This window comes from Xiphophorus couchianus, chromosome 2 (assembly GCF_001444195.1).
Source record: "Xiphophorus couchianus chromosome 2, X_couchianus-1.0, whole genome shotgun sequence".
NCBI lineage: Eukaryota > Metazoa > Chordata > Actinopteri > Cyprinodontiformes > Poeciliidae > Xiphophorus > Xiphophorus couchianus.
In genome coordinates this window covers 8,179,503-8,203,691 of record NC_040229.1, presented here as the reverse complement: position 1 = coordinate 8,203,691, position 24,189 = coordinate 8,179,503, and the positions used below count along the sequence as shown (strand labels likewise).

The following is a 24,189-nucleotide window of genomic DNA, read 5'->3' as shown; positions in this document are numbered from 1 at the left end:
CCATGTTCAATAAGAGCATTTACATTTTTACAAAAAGTGTTTAAAAAAAACCCCACCCTGCTTAGTTAATGATTTTTGGTGTCTGGAAAATGAACTTTTTCAAAAACCTTCACACAAAGTAATGTCACAAATAATAATATTAATAATGATAATAATTATTATTATTGATGTTTTGATTTCACTTTGAATCACTAAAGTATTTCTGAATTGCACTATTAGCTGGTTTTACAGCGAAGATACGACAAAACAAAAAAACAAAACAAAAAACCATGGCGACCCTTTTTCTTTCTTCAGTTAATTCTTCATCAGAACTGCAGCATTTTGGACAAAATGAAGGTTTTTAACTATAAAAGGTAGTCCAGGCAAACAAATGACGTCCTTAAAACCTTTAAACTCGTTTAAAATTAGATTTAGTTGATGAGGCTCATTAAATTATTACATGTTCTGGTCCAAATACGGCAGCTTCTGTGTTGTCTGACTTTACAAGCAGAAAATTAAAAGTCATCCCTGCATAATAAATGCTCTATAAATGATGGTTTATCAACTATCTTGTTAATTTAAACTTTACAACGTGAATAGTAAATATATAAGAGTGGAAACAAACAAAAAACGGAGGAAACAGACGTCTGAGCAGTAGATGATGAACTGAATGTGAGGGAAAATGTGACTGGTTGGAGGTTTTATTACAGCCTCAGTTACTGGTCAGTAGGTTCCCACTGGGAGCTTTGGGATCAGAATAGTAACTTCAAAATACAGGAGGAAAAATACAAAGGTGTGTCAGGAACATTGTAGATATAAAAATTTATTCTGAGTGGAAAAAATTTCCCAATTTAACAAACAGAATAATAATTTGAAAGAACAGCCGGATCACTGGAGAATTACTCACACACACTCGGACTGAACTCTGTGAGCAGAACCGGACGAATTAAAATCATTCCTGGGAAACAAATCTGACCCGACGGAGCCTGTAGGGAACGTTTAAGGTCGGCTGACCTCTCACAGCGCCGGTGAAACCAGAACAGACGGACGGGAAGTGAACACACCATCGTCATGTGCCAAGATCTTTAAACTGGGCAGAAATAAACAGAACCAACAGGTTTAATACAGAGTCAGCATAATGTACAACAACACTGTAATAACCAAAAACTCTATAAATAACACTGCCTAATATGGCTTAAAAATAAAACCTGTGTTCTAGCAGAGCTACGTTCACTGCAAAAACACAAAATTATCAAGTATTTTACAGTGTAAATATATTATACTTGAATTAGGACAAAACTAACTTACAAGTAACTTTTTAGCAATATGTAGGAGCTTATTTTAAGTAAATGTTACAAGTCCCAAGTGTCAGCTGTAACAGTGATGAGCACAATCTGAAGGATAATTAAATGAAGCACTGCCGTCAGCATCCAGATTTGTTAAACCTTTTACAGTTTACAATATTAATGTTTTACATAACCATTGTCTTATAAAACTGGTTTACTTTTCCCACATGTAATTAACTTTTCACATTTCCATCCTTCACTTAGATGAAGGTCTAGTCTAGTGCATCAAACAGGATAAATCAACTGTTTTAAAGCTCCTTTAGCTGTATATTAACTGGCATCATTAAAATGTACAGTTTTTAACTGAATACCAACCAAAAATAAAATTACAAGACTTACAAAACAAATACAGAATTTACTTAGCATTGTTTCAACTTTAACCTCAATTCCCACTCTTCATGAACCAAGAATAGTTTCTTTACTTTTGGCTGGACTCACTTTACTCTCGTGCTTTGAGAGGAAAAGAGGACTCAAACTCATGGAGTTTGTAGCCTCTGTGTACGGGGCGCCAGGCCAAGCTCCGCCAAATTTAAAATGTTAAAGTTTTATCTTCCATTGACAAACTAGAAAATAGATCCCTTCCCAGCTCAATTGGAAAAAACGTGGGCAGCACGGTGGTGCAGCGGTTAGCGCTGCGTCTTCACAGAGACCATCTGTGTGGAGTTTGCATGTTCTCCCCGTGTTTGCGTGGGTTTTCTCCGGGTGCTCCGGTTCCCCCCACATCTCCTAAAACATGTAGGTCAGGTCAGTTGGTCACTGCAAATTGCCCCCAAAGATTTGAAGAAACCCCAAACACATGTGCAGCTTTATTGTTAAACTTTAAAATTAATTGAATTAGCCGTACGTTAGCCCTTTTCCCTTCGCTGTTTTAGCACCGCAGCAACACTGGGCTCAATTTTTATAGCAACGTATTGATTTAGAAATTAAAATTTCTTCTTTTGATAGTAATGATTTCTGTTTATTTCCACTGTACTTGTGCTTTTATGGTTTGTACTTTAGTTTACTGTTTCTACTCACTTTTTATATTAAATTGCACTGAATTGTAGCTTTTAAACTGTTTAAATCTGTATTTTAAAGAAGATTAGCAAAAGGATCATGCAGTGGCTTTTTTAGTGCGACTGTGGCTCAGTGGGTAGAGTGGTCGTCTTGTGACCAGAAGGTTGTAAGTTCGATTCCAGCTTCCTCAGCCACATGTTGAGCTAAGGGGCACTTAGAGGCAAGTTGCCCTCCGACCTGCATGTCGGTGTGAATGTGACTGTAGTGTGAAGCGCTTTGAGTGGTCAACATGACCAGCAAGGCTCTACACAAGGTCAGTCCATTCACCTGCTTTTCTTTGATAAATCCTGTTTTTCTTTTTATACCAAACATAAAAAAGTTGATTTAACAGGTTTGGATTTCTTCAGGTTCCAGGATGTGAAATTAAGATTAGAGTTTAATCTGTACATAACATTAGATGATAATTGTAATCATAATTTAATTCTCTGAACCATAAAGAAACCCAAACTTGTTTTATCTGGTTTGTTTGTTATAAGAACAAAACAGGTTTTATAAAAAATAAAAGTTACTGTGGGATCTTTCCGTTAGTCTTTATTTAGAAATACAGATTCAAGGTAGTTTAACAAACTTAACAAAAAAGTTAAATTTAACAAGAAAACTGTGTAGAAAAGGGAAAAAAGAAGAACAATCCATGAAAGCATGAAAACAGAAAACTTAATCAGAAATCATTTCCATTACAGGAAGAAATCAATTCTTAGATCAATACTTTGTAATAAATATGAAGCTTTTGTGTTGTTGAGCTTATGTGTTGTCTGCTTGTATAAAAGAGAAGGAAAAGGGGCTAAGAAATGAATAATTCAGTTATTTTTTTAACCAGATTTATAGTAAGACAGCAAATTATGTTTTGTTTAGGACGTTACTTATAGGTTTTGTTTGTCAACCTGGGTTTAATTCCCAGTCCTGCAGAATCTGCTGCATGTCATTTCCGTCTCTTTCCTCCCAATTTCCTGTTCAGCCTGTTAAATAACGGCCTAAAAAACTTTATTAGAGCCTAAAAATCATTTTTAAAAAATAAATACATACATTTTACCTCACAAATGAACCAAAAGTCATAATATGCTTAACACCACATTGTGCTCATTTCCTCATTTTAAAAGACAAATTTCTTCCTTTTTCTCTCTTTCCTACATAATTAACAAGTTACTTAATATACACACGTAAATATACACACACATTCTGGGAGTTAAGCTGTCGGGGCTTCTTGCCTCTGGTTGGGCCACCCAGTGCAGACAGGTTCTAGGTGAGGAACCAGACCAAGTGCCGCCCAAAGATCCATTATGATGAATGCGACCACTGGAAACAGTGGTTGTACTGGCCGTACATGAGGTCCCACCCTGGAGCCAGGCCTGGGGCCGACCTGAGTGAAGTTGGACCCCCACCTTCTTCAAATCAGACAAAATGGGCGTCAATTAACTCGACTACATTTGTGCTGGTTTGTGCAGCAAAAATTGTCGTTTGTGCTACTTTGGCTTTGAAGATATTAATGAAAGGTTAAAGGTCAAAAGGTCAACCAGCCCCCCCACTTTTATGAAATCAGACAAAATTGGTGTCAAACGTTTTGCACAAACCAGCACAAATAATCAGCATAAAATCATAATTTTGAGTTTTTGCTGTGTAGAAAGTAACTTTTGGCAAACTATATTTCTAAGATTGTTCAAGTTTTTTATGCAACATACAGTTTTTGTTAGAGTAATAATAGGCATAGAGTAATAATTCTAAAAGAGTAATAGAATAATAATTTAAATTAACTTAGTTTGATCCATGAAAAGGAATCAAAATTTCCAACCAAAACTTCATTTGGTCCATTTTTTGCCTTACCAGGGTCACGGTACGAGTGATCCGACTCTGATCCGGATCCTGGTGAGCCGCTCCGAGGTCGACCTGCAGAGGGTCGTAGAGGAGAACCGGGCAATGTTTGAGAGAACCCTACATGAGGACATCTTGGTAAAATACGTTTCCCAAACTGTTTCTATGTTTACGTTTCAAACCACATCAATAATGTTTCTGATTTTGATTTTTAACAGAACGACACCAAAGGACATTATCAGAAAGTCCTGCTTGCGTTGTGCTGACCGAGTTAAAACCTCGGCCTCTGAGGAAGCAAAAAATCAGTCAAATTCATGCTCTAATAAAGTTTCTCTTTCCACTATTTGTTTTACTGCTGCTGGTGGAAAAAATACAAGAAAAAAAAATACAAGAAGAATGAAAAAGGTTTTTTATTGTTTGAATTTGAGATTATATCTGGAAATTGTGTTTAAATGGAGACGTGTGTGATCCAACATGCCTGCAGGAAGGACATTTTATGGCTAATACTGAGATTAACTGACACAAATTCAATAAAAATACCTTTTTGATCCCAAAGGAAAATTAAATGTTTTAAAGCAGAACTCGGTCTTTGTGGCCGGTGTTAACCTCGTGTTTGGTATGCAGCTTTCTGTTTTCTTTTTTAAACCTCAAAATAAAAGCCATCTTAGGTCACCAACTTCTGACCCGCTTTACAGCAGCAGGTGTCCAAATGTGGCCCAGGGGCCAACTGCAGTCCTCTGATTTTTGTGTCTTAAATTTTTAGGTATAAAGTGTTTAAAATGTTAAATTACTTGTCATTTATAATGGCAACTGTATGATTTGGATTCCTTTTCTACAAAAATTGGCTTTAAAATATTGTCCTTTTGGAATATAATTGAAATGTTAAATGTGACCCTGGACATTTAAAAAAAATAATATTTTGACCTTAATGGGAAAAATGGTCTGTCATGGTGCTGTCCCTCTTTCTACATTAAATTAACCAACTTAAATTCACTGTCACTTCCTGGCTTTAAGAAACTACATTTATAAAATATGAGCTTCTCGTCCCAGACGGGCGTCGTCGTCTCTCTGTGGTTGACATCTTTAGCTCTGGAGGAGGCTGGAGATGAAGCGGGAAGCTCAGCAGGACCGGCGCACGTCAAACCTTTCCATCGCTGGCAGCAGACAAAGCTCCGTCTTTACTGGTCTCTGCCCTTTGTCGCTCAGTTTCAGATCAATAAGTCTGCCGGAGAAATGCTGTTTAATTTTCTGCAGAGTGAAGGTAAAGTAAAAAGGAACAAATCCTAGAAAAAATCAATTTTTTTAGCTTCTAATTTTCATTGATGAATGTGCCATCTTTTTGGTTTTTGAGAGAAAATAAAATTCTCTGCAAATCTCTAAATATTTTTCATGCTGTAAAAATGTTTAATTAAAATTAGTTAAAAAAAAGAAAAAGGTCAAAGATTTTTCTGATTTCCAGTAAAAAAATAAAAAAATCTCACCAAGTATTTTTGTGCTGGAGCTCTGCTTGGGTTGTTGGCTTGTTAAGGCCACTGCAAAAAAACAAAAACAAAAAAAAACTGTAGTACATTTTAGAAAAAAAACTCAGAAATTCTCTAGGAAGAAAATTTAATAGGAAAAAAAAATCAAATTTTTAGATTAATATCAGAAATTTTCTACAAAAAACTTTCTTTTGAAAATGTTTCTGGAAGATTTCCAAGTTTTTTAGAAAATGTCTTACATTAATTCCAAAATGTCTGAAATTTTGGCAGAAATGTACTCCTTTTTTCTGTCTCCAGTGGCCTTAATACGCTGCTGTAAAAATCACTTCCAAGTTTTGGATCAGCAGTAAGTGTTGGGCTACTTTATCTGCTTGATTTTGGGTCTAATTTTATCCTCTCATTTGCTCAATGCAGAGGAATGAAACTGGATTTCAGTCTTAGTTTGTGTTTCTGTTTTGAGTCAGCGATGATCCATTTTTAGGTTTTCTGGCTGATTTTTATTAAAACTGTCCAAGGAGTTTATGAAGCCACAGACTCTGACAATGTTCCCAGGACCTCAGAGGAGAAGCTTCACAGATCCTCCGACGCTGCAGAAATCCATAATTCTCTGTTAATAAAAACCTCCTCTCTTTCCTGCGCCGCGTTTCATCAGAGAGAAACAATCTGGCGTCCTGCTTCCCAGGACGCCTGCAGCAGACAGGTTTAATATGAGCACAGACACGTTAACGCTGCTCTCGCTTCAGGTTTTGTGCCCCAGTTAACACACACATGTCACCTTTATATAACCTGGCCAAAAGGGATCGCTAAGAGATTCTTTTGGAAGGAAATGTCTGCATTCGTTCATAGCGACTGCTTTGCTTCGTCTTGAGGCGTTTTCTTCACGCTCTCGACGTTCAGCTGGTGTGACGTCAAACCTCTGAAACTTTCTGGAGGAAAACATCCAAGTTTTTCTGCCAGTTTAGGAAGTTTGTCCACCTGCCGTTAGAGTTGAGCAGGAACTTTACATTTACTTGAGTAACAGCTTTGACAAAAATTCCAGTATTTCTACTACGATGTACTTTTTACTCTTACTTGAATAAAATTTCTGGATTTTCTACCCACTGAATGAAAAACAAACATGTTTTAACCAGAAACTCAGACACAAACCTGCAGTTTTAATCAGTTTTTTTTTAAATCTAAAGAAACAGATTTGGAAATGTATTTTTGCCTAATTTTGTTATTTTTTGCTACTTATATGAATTATTGTCATTTTTCTCCTTATGATACCAAAATTTCCACTTAAATTTACATTTTGTTCTGTCTGATGATGTAATTTTACTCAGTGCTTGAGTAGACTTTTTACCAAATATTTTGTTTTGTCATTTCTTGGACGGCTACTTTTTACTTTTACTTGAGTACATTTTTAGTTACTCTGGTTGCGTTTGCGGTTCTGTGACCTCTTCACCTCCGTCCTCCGTCTGAGTGCAGGTGCATGTTTTCTCCTGTGGGTTCAGGAGTTCAACTCGTCAGCCCTCTGGGGAGAAACACATCAGACCAACCCTCTGTGTGTGGGTGTGTGTGTGTGGGGTGTGTGTGTGTGTGTGTGTGTGTGTGGGTGGGTGGGTGTGTGGGTGTGTGTGCGTGTGTGTGGGTGTGTGTGTGTGGGGTGTGTGTGCGTGTGTGTGGGTGTGTGTGTGTGGGGTGTGTGTGCGTGTGTGTGGGTGTGTGTGTGCGTGTGTGTGTGTGTGTCAGTCGGCTATAATCTCATGGACTTCCAGGTGGAAAGCAGCCAAAGTGGCGCACACAGACTCCGTTCACACCAATGCACATTTAATCTTCCACTCCAGGCGAGTGCTGCCTCTCCGGCTCGCAGATCGCTCTCTAATTGCCTTGTAATCAAATTACTTATTTCCTCGCACATTCTTAAGAGAGACGGTTATCAGTGTTCTGCATAAAATCACGCTGCAGAGTTTATTATGTCACATGATTTAACAATAATTCATCCTCCGTGTATTAAAATGCAGATGAGGCGGCTGCCTCTTCGGCTCTGAAGGGTGTAAAATGAGTGTCATCATCATCATCACCCTGATGATGATGCATGAAAGAGATACAGTAATCACTGCTGGTTGGGTAAAACTGGAGAGCGGGGGGGAAGTGGAAGTTGTTGAAGACATCAGAAGGAGGAAATCCACAGTGAATGTGAGGCATGGAGCGTTTTCTTCTCCCAGTTGGTTTAATCCCAGTCTGGCTCTTCATACGTAGACCATCTGCCTCGCTCTTCTTCATGTGTCCAGGCGTGCTTTGTTATGACTCAAACGCCTCCCTGATGGTTCTGTCGTCGCGTTGCAGCATCGAAAACCTCTCAAGTTGTGACTGAAAGCCCAACTGTGTGACAAATGTCCCTGTATTTATCTCAGAGAAACATCCACCGCCGTCTGTGGAGCCGAAGATCTACAGATTTAACTCCTCAGCTCCTGATTTTCTTCCATCTGTTGGTCAATTACCATTTTAAGAATGCTAAGTTAATATAAACACCTCAAAAACACTAAATGTTACAAGGTATTTTAATCTGGTTTCTAATGCAAATATCTTAGTACACTTAAAATAACTTACAAGTAACTTTTCAACAAAAATATGAGCTTGTTTTACGTAAATCATTTCTTAGTATTGATTTTTAAAAGCACTAGTTCCATTGGCAAATTATTTTGCTATGGGAAAAATGTCTGGTTTTAAGTATAAGAATCTGCCAATGGAATTCGTACTTTTAAAAAAAATCACAATAAGGGAATTATTGACTTGAGACAAGCTCTTATTTTACGCTGGAAAGTTACATGTGAGTTAGTTTTCTCTTATTTCAACTGTACTGTTAAATTGTGTCCAGAAACTAGACTGAAAATACTTAATATATTGATATATTTTGTGTTTTCAGGGTACAGGTTTCAATTTCTGAGCTTGCTTAAGAAATAAAAAAGCTAAACATTGATGGATTTTTGTGTTTACAGCTTTACCAAAAAACTGCAAAAAATCTGAATACTACCAAGTATTTTTGGTTTAGTTTCTAGTGCAAATATCTTAGTACACTTAAAATAAGACAAAACTTACAAGTAACTTTTCAGCAAGATGTAGGAGTTTAATTTAAGTAAACAATTCCGTAAAATTGATTAAAACGTAATAGTTCCTGGCAGATTATTTCAGAAAACCTTTAAGTGAAATAATCTGCCAGTCTAACTTGAACTTTTCAATCAATATTAAGGAATTATTGGCTTATTGTTACTGGAGAAACATTGTAAAAATCTCCACTTTTATCTCAAAAACAGACTTAATCATGTCCTAAATGAGGCTGAATACAGTGAAGGGTTTTCAAAGACAGTTCTTGCTAATAGCTTTACACCAAATATGTTTTTAATCAATAACAAAAAAGCTAAAAGCAACAAAAAGTCTCAATGTTGGAGTTGCTGGTTTGATTCTGGAGGAAAACCTGAGTGGAAAAGTGTTCATATAATCATAAAACATCATTAAATATCTTTCACTGCCAGCTCAGCTCTCGCTTTATTCCTGCGTCATTTTCTCAGCAGAACTTTTTCTTTCTGAAATGTTTGTCCCTCGCCGCTCACGGCCGCATTAATCAAGATTCCTGGAACTGTTCAGCAAGCATTCAGCCGGCAGCAACACAAGCTCACAAATTCCCATAAACCGAAAGACCTTGACCGGAGATGCTTTTAATTCTCAATAAAAGACAGAAAACCTGAAGAAGTATGTTTTCTTTTTTCCTATTCTGACATTGTGAGCTGAAGTGTTTATAAAACGTCTGAAGTGTTTTGATTATTGAGTCACTGCTGCAGCGTTTTATCTGAACAAAACCGAACCGTCCCAATCAGCTCGGCCTGCAGTATCCACCAAATGAGTTCACCAAAAAAATAGCTGTTCAGATTAATATTAATATTCAGATCAATACTTACATTTTTTAAAAAGTTTTCTATCTAAAGCAGGGGTGTCCAAAGTGTGGCCCGGGGGCCATTTGTGCCATTTTTAAAAAAATGATACAAATTTGGCCCGTAGAAGCAGAAGGAAACTTTTATTCACACCAGCACAGAATTACAGTCAGAATCGGATTCGTTTGTCTAGAAAGTCCGATTCGTTTGGGAAGTGTGATTGCAAATTTGAATTCCAAAAGCGAACTCTGATCCGTCTATGAACGTCGGTCTCGGTGCGGCTGAAGTGTTGGGAGGTAGTGTGAATGCAACCGGATCAGAAGCCGCTCCAAACGCAGGAAGTTAACGACATTCTGGTCGATGTGTCACTCTCTGCTCTGAGGGTTGACAGACATGTTGTGTCGGTTATAAAAGTAGAAATACTTCATAATAAAATTACTGAAGTACAAGTAAAAAGTACCATGCAGTAAAAATACTCCTAAAAGTACATTTTTAAAAAAAAAGTTACTCAAGTAAATGTAATTGAATAAATGTAACTAAAGACCCCCTCAGAGTAGCAATTAATTCGCTAACGACGACAGAAATGTGCAGTTTGATTTTATTTAATTAGCAGGAAACAAAAGCATGATTTAGTTCTCTGAAGCTGCAACTAACAGTTAATCCAGGGGTGTCCAAAATGTGGCTCAGGGGCCATTTGTGGCACTTGGAATAATTTTGTGTGGCCCCTGACAGGAGCTCAAGAAACGTCCTAAATTGGACACATTTTGTAATTGATTTGAGACGAGTTTTATTCTTAGACAGAAAATGTAATTCTGCGTTTAATTTCAAATGTTGGACGCGTTTTTCACGAGGAGCCTCTTGACTTTTGTTTTCTTTTCTGAATAAAACCAAGAGAATGCCTTGCTTTTATTTCCTGAACTCAGGAGAATATTGCTATTGGGAAAAACATTTATTCATTTGTTTTTTAATTTAAAATAATTGGCCATTTATTAATGATCTGTAGCACAAAAAAAGAAGTGGGCCTAAAATACAGTCTTGGTGCACTCCACATATTAAAACAGTAGAATCTGACATGATGTTTTATAGTACAATTGCCAAGCCATCCATTTCATTTTCACATTTTGAGACATTTTGATTTGTTGAATTGTGGCATGTTTGGCTTTCCGTACATACTGTTGCCTAAATTGTCAAAATTACAAGAAACAAAGGTTTGGAATATATCATTCTATTTGTGCTGATTCTTTATAATATTTGAGCTTCACTTTCTGAGATGACAGACAAAATATATTACACTTTTGCACAACATATGTTTTGTAAAATATATTGCATAATAAATTTCCAAGTACATTTTCTTTTAGATGTATTAGTAATTAGTCCTTGATACTCACATCCTTAATAAAAAGCACATGTGCTGTGGATTCATCTTCCTCCTGTTTTCATTTTCTGCTAAAAAGAAACTGGCTGTGCCAAGAGATTTTAAGAGAAGCAGAGAGCAGAAGACGGGCTTTTAAGTTCAGATCCACCAATAAATTAAGAGACACGACGAAAAGCAGAGTAACAAGAAACTGTTGAAGGAGAGGAAGAAAAGGCTGAAGTGATAAAATCACAAGATTACAACCAGAGATTACAAATATAAGTGCAGTTTACGGAGCTTCATTATCCACTGTCTGCGTCAATATATTAACAGCCCGAGAGGCAGTTAGTGGTTCCAAATTATCCAGTTTTATTATTAGTTCAAGAAATAAACAATCTTCTCCAATGTTCAGAAAACAGCTGCAGCGAAACTGAGGATTTAAGGAGATTGTTGCCCTCATCTCAGAGACTTTTTCACCATTGGCTTTGGGCAGACAGGAGATTTCTGCTCGATTTATTTCAACCCGTTGCTGGAGGTTTGTCTTCTGAAAAGATCTGGAAACATTTTGACTCCTGGTGAAGTCCATATCAGCAGAGATCAGATCTACGTTTATTAATAAATATTAATAAAACTGTAAGACACAAGCAAAAGGGTTCAAAAACCCACAAATAATGTAAGAGGGGATGTCAAAGTTCCACTATGATTACAATATTTCAGTTCTGGGCAAAGAAAACTGCAAAAAACACGAGACATTACCGAGGATTTGTGTTCTAGTTTTTAGTGTAAAAATCTTAGTATTCTTGAAATAAGTAAAAGTAACTTTTCAGCCAGATATAGGAGCTTGTCTTATTAAGTCAATAATCATTTAATGTTGGTGAAAAAGTTCTAGTTCCACTGGTGGATTATTTAACATTTTCCCATGAAATAAAATAATCTGCCAATGGAACATTTTCATTAATATTAAGGAATTGTTTACATAAAACACATTCATATCTTCCTGAAAAGTTACTTACAGGTTCGTTGTTCTTATTTCAAGTTTACTAAGATATTTGCACCAGAAACTAGAACAAAATAATTGGTGATACTTTGTGTTTTTGCAGTGAATGACAGTAGCTGCATTTCCATTTACCTTAAAATTGGAAGCAATGGAAATACAGCAATTTTGAAAAAAACAAACAAACATGTTTTCAATAAAGTGAGTTTGAGCTACAATTAGATAGTTTTTCAGCTTTGTCAAAATATTCACAAAACTGCAATGGAAACTTTTTTCCATCAAAAGTCATGTGATCAGGATGTTTCTACTGTTGGAAACGACAAAGAAGACGACAGGAAGTGGTTAAAGTATGATGTCTTTTAATGACTTATGCATGTGTGATTTTAATTGCATTTCTTATTTAATTGAAACACAGCAATTTCAAAATTGTGCCTTTTTGCCATTAGCAGAAAATTGACAAAGTTTTTCCTACATTTTTAATGGAAACACAGCTACAGGTCCACATTATCAACTCAGATCTATTGAATCACACAGATTTCACATGTATATTCACACATACATTTCTCTTTCAGAAACTTTAATCATTATTTATCCTCAGAAATAACATGTTAAGATAGTGTCTTAATCTTATTTTCTTAGAGGAAGAATTTGTGTTGCTGTGAGGGAAAGACTAATTACACCAAAGCAGAAAACTAATTCTTTCATGTTTTGCTCATTAAAGGTGTTGCATTTATCTCTCCTGTCTGATGTTTTCTTTGCACTTCCTTCTGTGACTTTTTGATGTTACCATGGATATTCTGCAGAAAGTGAGTTTGCATCCCTCTGTTCCTCTTAGTGAAGAACCTATAAATACGGTATGCAAACAGACGTAAAAGCTCTGAAAAAATCTCATTATCTTTCTTCTTTCGGTGTGACGCAGGCGAAGCGATGAAGCCACGGAAAACAGGTTTTCTTCTTTAAGATCAGGGTCAGAGTGAAATGACATAATTAATGAACAACCCTGACGCGTGAGCTGCCGTGTTTCTGTGACATTAAGACGGAGCGAAAACACAAAGCAGGCTGTGCTGTAAACATATTTCTGTGAAGTGTCCTCATGTTCTTGTCCTTGGAATGTCATAATGTGGCGCTCCATGCACTCGCTGCTCTGTACTCTTCATTGTGGAGGCGAGTTGTTTGTTTGCAGTTCAATTTATTTCTGCACCTCTACCTCTCACAAGGTAGAGGTGGCTTCCTGCTGTTCTTTCATGCTGACACCTGATCACCAAGTTGTGCATCATCCAGATTCCTGTCAGGTTGGGCTGCATTTTACGGTTTGATTGGGGAACAAAACTGAAACATTTGTTACATTTTCATCTGCTGCGGTTCTCTTTAACGCTGCACTGAGTCAAACAAACCAAAGCCTAAGAAAAACCTGTTCCCCTCCTCGCCTCTGGGGGCGCTGCGTCAAGGACAACTGAAGGAAAGAATCACAAAATCCTCTGAAGAAGAAACTGAGCAGAACTTCCTTTTTCACAAAATTTTAACAAAAATTAAGTGGAGTCAGACTTTAGAGGCTGTAAGATTTCTCTTTTATCTTTGACAAAAAACCACGAGTCTCCTGCCAGCGCTAAGTTTGTTTTAGATCTATTTACCCAGAATGCCTTGTGCTGGAGCCCACTTCCTGCTTCAGCCTGCTTGGTGTTCACATATGGATTCAAACCACACCAGAGTTCACTTCAACCGAACAGAGATCAATGTGTGTAGGCAGAATAGAGTTAACTCTTTCTGTCTGCATCAGATTACTAGCAATTGATACTTTAGCTTCAGATTCTCTCTTTGTATTGGAGTCTCTCAAATTAATACGATTTTGCTTTGATTTGCTCTAAAATTGCAGGAGTGGGCATACTTGTTGCTCCCCATCTCGGCGCCTGTACGTTGGGGTTCACCCCGGTGAACGAGAGGGTAGCATCCCTCCGCCTACGGGTGGGGGGACGGGTTCTGACTGTCGTTTGTGCTTACGGGCCGAACGACAGTTCAGATTACCCACCCTTTTTGGAGTCCTTAGAGGGGGTACTGGAGAGTGCTCCTCCTGGGGACTCCCTTGTTCTGCTGGGGGACTTCAACGCTCACGTGGGCAACGACAGTGAGACCTGGAGGGGCGTGGTTGGGAGGAACGGCCCGCCCGACCTGAACTCGAGCGGTGTTCTGTTGCTGGACTTCTGTGCTCGCCATGGATTGTCCATAACGAACACCATGTTCAAGCATAAGGGTGTCCATATGTGCACTTGGCACCAGGACACCCTAGGCCGCAGTTCGATGATCGACTTTGTCATCGTTTCATCGGATCTGCGGCCGTATGTCTTGGACACTCGGGTGAAGAGAGGTGCGGAGCTGTCCACTGACCACTACCTGGTGGTGAGTTGGCTCCGGTGGTGGGGGCGAAAGCCGGTCAGACCTGGCAGGCCCAAACGTGTTGTGAGGGTCTGCTGGGAACGTCTGGCGGAATCCCCTGTGAGACGGAGCTTTAACTCCCATCTCCGGCAAAACTTCGAACACGTCCCGGGGGAGGTGGGGGACATGGAGTCTGAGTGGACCGTGTTCCGTGCCTCCATTGTCGAGGCGGCCGAACGGAGCTGTGGCCGCAAGGTTGTCGGTGCCTGTCGCGGCGGCAACCCTCGAACCCGTTGGTGGACACCTTCGGTGAGGGATGCCGTCAGGCTGAAGAAGGAGTCCTATCGGGCCTTTTTGGCCTGTGGGACTCCGGAAGCAGCTGATGGGTACCGGCGGGCGAAGCGGCATGCGGCTCGGGCGGTTGCTGAGGCAAAAACTCGGGCGTGGGAGGAGTTTGGAGAGGCCATGGAGAAAGACTTCCGCACGGCTTCGAGGCGATTCTGGTCCACCATCCGGCGTCTCAGGGGGGGGAAGCAGTGCAGCACCAACACTGTTTATAGTGGGGATGGTGTGCTGCTGACCTCTACTCGGGACGTTGTGGGTCGGTGGGCAGAGTACTTCGAAGACCTCCTCAATCCCACCAACATGCCTTCCACTGAGGAAGCGGAGCCTGGGGACTCTGGGTTGGGCTCTCCAATCTCTGGGGGCGAGGTCGCCGAGGTGGTTAAAAAGCTCCTCGGTGGCAAGGCCCCGGGGGTGGATGAGATCCGCCCGGAGTTCCTTAAGGCTCTGGATGTTGTAGGGTTGTGTTGGTTGACGCGACTCTGCAATATCGCATGGACATCGGGGGCAGTTCCCCTGGATTGGCAGACTGGGGTGGTGGTCCCCCTGTTCAAAAAGGGGGACCGGAGGGTGTGCTCCAATTATAGAGGGGTCGCACTCTTAAGCCTCCCTGGCAAGGTCTATTCAGGGGTCCTGGAGAGGAGGGTCCGTCAGATAGTCGAACCTCGGATTCAGGAAGAGCAGTGTGGTTTTCGTCCTGGTCGTGGAACACTGGACCAGCTCTACACCCTCGGCAGGGTCCTGGAGGGTGCATGGGAGTTCGCCCAACCAGTCTACATGTGTTTTGTGGACTTGGAGAAGGCGTTCGACCGTGTCCCTCGGGGAGCCCTGTGGGGGGTTCTCCGGGAGTATGGGGTACCGGGCCCTTTGATACGGGCTGTCAGGTCCCTGTATGACCGGTGTCAGAGTCTGGTCCGCATTGCCGGCAGTAAGTCGGGCTCGTTTCCGGTGAGAGTTGGACTCCGCCAGGGCTGCCCTTTGTCACCGATTCTGTTCATCACTTTCATGGACAGAATTTCTAGGCGCAGCCAAGGTGTTGAGGGGATCCGATTTGGTGGCCTTAGGATCTCATCTCTGCTTTTCGCAGACGATGTGGTCCTTTTGGCTTCATCAGATCGTGATCTGCAGCTCTCGCTGGAGCGGTTCGCAGCCGAGTGTGAAGCGGCTGGGATGGGGATCAGTGCCTCCAAATCCGAGGCCATGGTCTTGAGCCGGAAAAGGGTAGAGTGCCTTCTCCGGGTCAGGGGGGGTGTCCTGCCCCAAGTGGAGGAGTTTAAGTATCTCGGGATCTTGTTCACGAATGGGGGAAGAAGGGAGCGGGAGATCGACAGGCGGATTGGCGCAGCGTCTGCTGTCAAGTGGGCGCTGTACCGGTCCGTCGTGGTGAAGAGAGAGCTGAGCCAAAAAGCGAAGCTCTCGATTTACCGGTCGATCTACGTTCCCACCCTCATCTATGGTCATGAGCTTTGGGTCATGACCGAAAGAACGAGATCGCGGATACAAGCGGCCGAAATGGGTTTTCTCCGTAGGGTGGCTGGGCTCTCCCTTAGAGATAGGGTGAGAAGCTCAGTCATCCGGGAGGGACTCAGAGTAGAGCCGCTGCTCCTTCACATCGAGAGGAGCCAGTTGAGGTGGCTTGGGCATCTGGTCAGGATGCCTCCTGGACGCCTCCCTGGTGAGGTGTTCCGGGCACGTCCCACCGGGAGGAGGCCCCGGGGAAGACCCAGGACACGCTGGAGAGACTATGTCTCTCGGCTGGCCTGGGAACTCCTCGGGATTCCCCCGGAAGAGCTGGAAGAAGTGGCCGGGGAGAGGGAAGTCTGGGCCTCCCTTCTGAAGCTGCTACCCCCGCGACCCGACCTCGGATAAGCGGAGGAAGATGGATGGATGGATGGATGGATGCTCTAAAATAATAAAAATTCACAGCTTATTTAGAAATCATTTATCGTTTATCATCTAAGTACATTATTAAAGTATTTTGTAAGCTTCATCCAAATTCTCCCCTAGATTTTAACAAAAATTATTCAAAAGAAAAACCACAAAAACACCATAAAGGTCATAAGTTTGATGATATATCACACCTAAACAAAAAGAAAGAATATCAATAAAGTTATTTAACATTTTTTACTGAGATAAAAAAAACTCTGGTGTTTTTAACTTGATGATTTTGTTTCCACAGTGCAAAACGTTTGGACACCACTAGCTTAACAGAACATAAATGGAAAGAGAAAAAAGAAAATAACAAAACATGAAAGAGAAAAAAATCCAGATATTAAAAAAACCAAATGTCTGAGTTTATTAGTCATATTTTTTGGTAAAGCTGCTCGAACCAAACATGTTTTCAGTGCTGATTAAAGGAGCCAGCAGTCTCTGAAGACGGTTCACGCTGGACAGTGACAGCAGAACGACGCTGAGTTAATTAGGTTTTGTTACAGAACAATCTGCATGAAGACCAGCAGAGGCTGAGGGAAAAAAGATTGGTTTATTTTTTAAAATGAACTGAGTCGCTTAATCCTCAGCAGATGTTTCCAACTGAGGAAAAAAGCTAACCAAAACAAAAACTACATTCAATTATTAAGGAAGAGGATTAGTCCCACTGAAAAGAAGAATAATAATTCTGAATTTTTCTCAAAATTTACATTTTTATCTAGCGATTCTGACATGAATCTTCTGTGATCAAAAGTCATCATTTTATTTTTTCTGGTGGCCTTCACCCTCTTCTGTATGCTAACCTGTTAAATGATCTATAACCCAAGAAGTTCAGTTCACAAAAGTTTTTCAGTAAAGTCAACAATGGAAAAAGTTTAGATGCCTTTATTAGCTGGTGGGAAGTTGCGTGTGGGAGGACCTAAATGCAGAAAAGGCTCCAGAGGCAGGAAGTGAGGAAAATATATGCAAAACAAAAGCAAAGCTGCTGCAAGGCAGGGTGTCTGAAAACATAAGCTGCAAACAGACAGGCTGAGAAATAATAGGCGGATTAAAGAAGTTAACTTAACAGAAAATATTAGAAGAGAAAATAAGGAAAAACAAATCTTCATGTGAACAAACATTTCTTATTGCAGTGAGAAATCCAACCTTCAACATGAAGCCACGATGAAGCAGCCGACCCGTTCCGTTCTCAGGCAGCAGGAAGAGCTGCTAACAGAAAATAGTCCAACGAAGTGCAGAAAGCAGCTGAAAGCATCCAAATGTTTCCTGATCCACAGGAGAGACGTGACTCTGCACAGCATGGGGGATTTAAACAGCCACGGTAAACTAAACGCTCTATGGCAGCAGAAATGGGACAAAAATCAATAAGGATTCCTAACTTTATGATAATAATGAGTTTTATTGTCATATATGATCATCAAAAGACTTTCTGTAATATGCTTTAATATTAAATTAAACCTGAAAAACCATCAGATGTTCATGACTTTTCTCTAAGTAAATAATTAATTTAACCTTTTTGGGTTTACAGAAAAATCAAGATGGACGAACGGATCTATATTAACTCTCATTATTAACTTAAACATTTTCGCATTCAGCCTTTTTCTCAAACTGCTGAGTTCGGTTACGTTTCATTTGATTCTAATACGGCACCCTTTGAATTTCGTTGTCCTTGTGACAATGACAATAAAGATTTATCTTATCTTATCTTATCTTATCTTATCTTATCTTAATTCAGCCTGTTGGTCAATAATTCAGGTCAGCGCTGTTGGTAAAAGTCCTTGGTTTCCTAATTTACTCTCCTCCTGCTCCATTTCTTCTTTATTACCTCTCTCTCTCTCTGCTTCCTGCTCCACTTGATGAATTGTTTCCAACCGCCGTCGCTTGGTGGAGGAAGACGTACGCAGTCAACAGGATTTAGTTAGTGTAAATTATTAATGGCGGCGGAGCAGGATGAAGGATGTTTAACGTCCTCAGCACCTACGTTCGCCTGAAGGCCAATGCTGCTGACAGGAAGGAGAGAGAACCAAGAACGGCGACACAATCTGGACATTATTGGCTTCTACAGAGTTGGGATAGATTTGAACATTTTCCGGGATATAAGGCTGTTTTCATATCTGACAGGCCGGAAGATTTGGTTACATTTGGGAGTAAAGCTACAACATTTGTGACATTTTCAGCTGCTGTGGTTCTCTTTCACATTGTATCAAAAAATACAAAATAATGGAAAAACCTTTTCCCCTCCTCGCCTGTGGGGGCGCTGCACAGAGAACAACTATTGGGACTGACGCAAAAACCTCATAAAAAGACAATGAGCGCAGCTTCTTTTGTCACAAAAATGAAAACAAAAATGGAGTAGGGCCAGTGTCAATATCAGTAGACTCTGTTTCCGTCAAAAACTTAGAAATCTTGATGTTAATCTCAGAAATATTCTAAAAAATATTTTTACATTTCTAAGTTTTCAAAAGTCAAATATTTTTGACTTTTCGAGTTTTAACATGAATGCATAACACAAATATTCCAGATTTAGCCAAAGAGGCTTATTTACATCAACAGTCCCTCAGCAGGTCGATGGAACGAAAGTAAAAATAGTGTAGTAAGTATTATAATAAAAATTAAATATTATATATTTATATATATATTGATATCGCCACATATACAATGTGCATACAAGTACTTTTTTTTTTTTACATTTTCTGATCACTCATTACGTCATCATCATGTCAACATTTAATTATATACAATAAATCATTTATTACCTATATAATATAATGTTTACTTTTCACATATGCATAAAATTATGCTTCATAATTACATTTAGAGACGGGTGACCCCTTCTCACGTAGTGATTTCTTCTTCGTGTCTTTTCTCTCTCAGGTTCGCTGAAACCCCAGAATTGATCAGAAACTCTGGTGTGTGAAGGAAAAACTCCCAGAATGCAGCGAGGTGCTGAGTCACGGTCTGTTGTTTCTAAATCTGGATCGGTTCTGCTGTTTCGCTGCTTTAGTGTTTTTATTTCAATGAAAAGCCCAGAAACCCTGCAGCTGCTGCTGGTGCCGACCGATCCACTCAGCGTGACAATGCGGTGCGTTCACTGACATTTGGGTTTTATGAACTTCAGAGTGAACATGTCAGTCAGACCGACAGAGCCAGGGGGAGACTCAGCCTTTCGGGTCAGAATAAAGGAGGAAAAAATAAATACGCTTTTAGCTTAACAATGGCAAAATTATTCCTCTTTTTAAATTAATTTTATTTTCTATATTTACATATTTTAAACAAATGTTAAAAAATACTTGTGTTGTCTCTGACTAATATTTAAAACCATTTAAGTTCCGAAACACTTAACAAAAAATAACAAAAAAAAAAAATCAAGAAATAAATAGGAACAGTAATGTACATTATGTTCCCAAGCTAGATTAAGAAAAAATCAAATAAAATTACAAGTCATAATATTATGAGAACAAAGTCGAAATAATATGAGAATAAAGTCAATATTTTTTACAATATTTTAGTAGACTTTAAATAGGACAAACTTAAATTAAAAGTAACTTTTCAGCAAGATATAGAAGATTCCTTTAGGTCAATATTCCTTATTATGGATTTTTTTTTCTCATTTTTTAAAAAAAGTACTAGTTTTACTGTTAAATGTTTTTGTTTAAAATGGAAAAAAAAATGTCTTGTTATAAGTTAAATAATCTGCCAGTAAACATTGTACTTTTTCTTCAATATTAAGTAATTAATATGACCTAAAAGAAACTTTTATATTTAGCTGAAAACTTACTTTTAAGTTCATTTTGTTTCATTTAAATTCTACAAAGATATTTACACTAAAAAGTAGACAATAGTACTCGGTAATAGTTTGTGTCTTTCAGTGTAAAAAAAGTGTCACTCTACTTTCCTTATTAAACTACGGGTATATAATTTCCTGACAAACTATCTTTTGTTGGTCATGAATCTACAATGGCAGTAAGATCATACTGAGTGTCTATGGCGCAGTGCATTCTGGGTAAATAAAACCAAAACAATGGCTAGAGTCCAGCATTAGTGGGAGAAATGGCTTGGGGTCGTTTACCAAAACCAAGAGAGACATTTTACAACCACTAAAATCTTTAGTTAACATTTTTGTTAACATTTTGTGTGCTCCGTGTCTTCTTCACAGGTTTTGTCATCGTTTATTTTCATTTTAGGGTTAGAAAAATAACCCCCGCATTTTCACGTCCTGAACATACATCTATTGTTTTATGCTTGTCTGGGTCGAGTAACTTTGAGTCCAAGTCTCACCAGAAAAGAGTGAGAGACTCGGCTAAAGAAAAGTAAAGTAAATGAATAGCAACACTAAACTAATTACTGCAGAAATGTGACCAGTTATGTTGAAATGAATGGGAAGCTGCGCCTTATGTGTCTTCTTTCAATTATTATTTGTGGTGTCAGAAATTAAATTGAGAGAAGGTAGACCATCTGGGGTTGTGTGCGCGTGTCACACCATCCAGGATAATTTCCTGAAGATGCTTCTTCCTATTTAGGTGGCTGGATGTGGGCATTAATTATTATACTATCTGTTATATTTATACGCTGAAAATCTGCTACACCTACTTGTTTATATTCAGACACACTGAGAAACCTTTCTCCTTCTCATTTTTAGGCTTTTTCGACATTCGTGGAAGACGGTTCTGCTTACATTTGCTGGAATACAAATGGTTCTGTATGATAGATGTCATTGAGAGTTCATTCACAGCAGCCATGTTTATTCCGCTTTAATTAAATTCTACTGTTTTTGTTTATAAAGTTTGGTTTGTTTGGGAAAGTATGAATGTTTAATTGAACTCTGATGTGCACCAAAAAAGTGAACTCTGGTTCGCCTACAAATCGTGGTCTCGGTTTGGTTGAAGTGAACTCTGGTGCGGTTTGAATGCATATGTGAACAGGAAGCGGACCGTATGCCGCTCCAGAAGCAGAAAGTGGACGACACGCAGGGTATTCTGGGAAAACACAACCAATACAAACACACTAAATGGAGAAATGGCGACAAGAGAAATCCTACATCCTCTTAAATCTGATGCTACTCCTTTTTTGTGAACTTTTTGTGTGTTCAGTGTCTTCTTCAGAGGTCTTCATGTCATTTCCCTCAGTGGTTCTTGGTGCAGCGCCTCCAAAGGCGAGGAAGTGAACTGGTTTTTCATTTAGCTTGGTTCACAGTGCAATGAGGAAGAGAACATCAGCAGCTGAAAATGTAACAAATGTTGCAGTTTTAGTCAGAATTTGAACCAAGTCTACCGCACTATCAGGTGTGAAAATACCCTTAGATTTTTTTTTTTTTTTTTGCCTACTTCATGTTGACAGGTAGGTTCGGTATAAATATTTTGATTCAGATCTGGCAGTAATCAGGACTGGGTGAAGTTAGTACATTTTAACCATAAAATCTGGGTAATTCAATTTAAGTCATAGTTTTTAAATGGAGGAAGTATATTTTCCACACTCAGTTTCATGAAAACTGAAGCTATGAAACATTTAATTGTGCACAAAAAGAAGCCTAAATATCACATTTTCAATTTAGTACTGATTCAATTTATCTTTTGTTTGTCATGAATCCACCATGGCAGTAAGATCATACTGTTCAAATATTTCTTGAATTTATGAAAGGTAAAGGAACCCTGAATGTTTCTATCACTGTTATGAAAGATGTAAAACATGTGACACTATGCAGCAAAATGAAATATTTATCATCATTTTCAGTATCTTAACATCCTTCAGGGATATGAAGAGCCAAACAGCAGGGTTTACATCATCCTTAAAGGTTTCCTTGTTACTTATTAAATATTTGCAGAACTAAACAGTTAGAATGTACACACGTTTGATTTTGCCACTTTTCTCACCTCGGCATACATTCAGCGGTTATCCTCAGCAGGCCGACAGGGCAGATTATTTAAATAGACGCTGAATGCAATCGCCCACACATGAGATCTGCAGGAGAACAGTAGATGAAAGGCTGCTGACAGGTGGTCGCACACTCTCAGAGATTGAATTTGGCTCAAGAGGTGATTCAATCTAACAGAGCTGGCAAAGAAGAAACAATCTAAACAATCGAATTCATCAGCATAGTTTTTCTATGCAGGGTTCTCTGTAACACAAGATTGTTTTTCTTTTTGAAAATAGGTCAGTAAGAGAATGAACTTCTATTTTAATGATCAGATACATCTTTAGTAGGTAGTGTATGAGAAGCTGAAGAGTTTGTGGTTATTAATAAGGAGTGTAACACAATGCTGCTACTGCTGCTGCTGCTGCATGTTGAATCAGAGTGAATTTCTGATCCTTCCTGGTTTTGTGTAAACATATTTACTTGTATCTAATCACTGATTCATGACTCAGGGATGAACATATTTACCTGCTGCTGCCTGGAGGCCATTAACATTCAGACATTTCCAGCAGCCAGATGGTTCGTTTAGTGATTCGGTTTTGACTTCACAGAGCCGACGAGCAAAAGAGCTCAAAAACAAAATAAGCTGTTGTAATCTGCAACCAGCAGGAGACGTTTAAAAGCAAAACACTGACCCAAAGGAGGCGATCAGGTAAAAAAACACTAACAGTTTCGAACCATGAGTCATTTCCAATCATCTGTGGGATGTTTCATTTAATCAACCAGCGTTTTACAGAAAAGTTCAATGATCTGTTACAAAGAAGTCAATATTTTTTTAATATTTAAAGCATCTATTTTGATAAAACCATTTAATTTTTTTAATTCTAATTTTGAAACACTTAGACCTGTCTTGACTGACAACAGCTCCACTGGCGTTTCAGTATCCAACATAGAAAAACAGGCAAACATTTCCCACACAAAGAACAGAACATGTTTGTTACAGTTTATTACAGAATTATCTTTTCAAGCTTGATGTTATTTTACCATTATTAATAAGTGATCGCCTTAACACAGCAGTGGTAGATTAATACCGCTGCAATTAGCTAAACTAACGTAGCGATGGTGGATTAGCTCATTTAAACTCCTGCTCTACTGATGATCAGTCAGAGAGTTACATGGCATTACATCGCCTCATTTTTTAAGTAGAAAAGTAAGGCAATGTACATCAAACATCAAATTCCACAGCATATCTACATCTTAAGTTTGTCAAAGTCAAGCTAGCATAACTGACCTACTTCTTTCTCTCGCTATTTTTTAATTTTTTAACTTTTTACTCACATTTCTGTAGACAATTAGTAGCAAAGCATTTTGTCTCTTTTTTTCTTCCATATAATGCATGCATTTAAGATTTAGCGCATTATGTTGACAACTTGACAGCTAAAACCAATGGTAGTTATTGTCTATGAGCATTTGTTTGCATGTGGGATCTTGCGCACGTGATCAAGTTTATTAATATTAACGTGTTTACCGATATGGAAGAAGAAAAGGATGAAAAACTGAGGAATACAATTGTTAAAGAGCAAATAGACCCAGATTCTTTGGTTTTTACGTTTCTTCTGAGTTCTTTGAGTGGAGACCTCCAACAGACCAAAGCAGTTTGAGGGTTAGCTCTTCCAAATTCAAGGCAATCATCACCGACCAACAAAAAGGCTCAACAGAAACCTCTAAATCTGGAATAATCTGCAGTCAGGTAGCCTCTAAGGTAAAAAT

At 39.0% G+C, this 24,189-nt stretch overlaps 1 long non-coding RNA gene across 1 annotated transcript; it reads left to right on the top strand.

Annotated features, from left to right (window-relative positions):
- The first annotated feature begins 4,203 nt into the window (after nucleotides 1-4,203).
- LOC114136173 (uncharacterized) lies at nucleotides 4,204-4,742 on the top strand. Its single transcript, XR_003593753.1, has 2 exons — nucleotides 4,204-4,325; nucleotides 4,406-4,742. It is a non-coding gene; the product is annotated as an uncharacterized LOC114136173 (long non-coding RNA).
- Nucleotides 4,743-24,189: the final 19,447 nt, after the last annotated feature.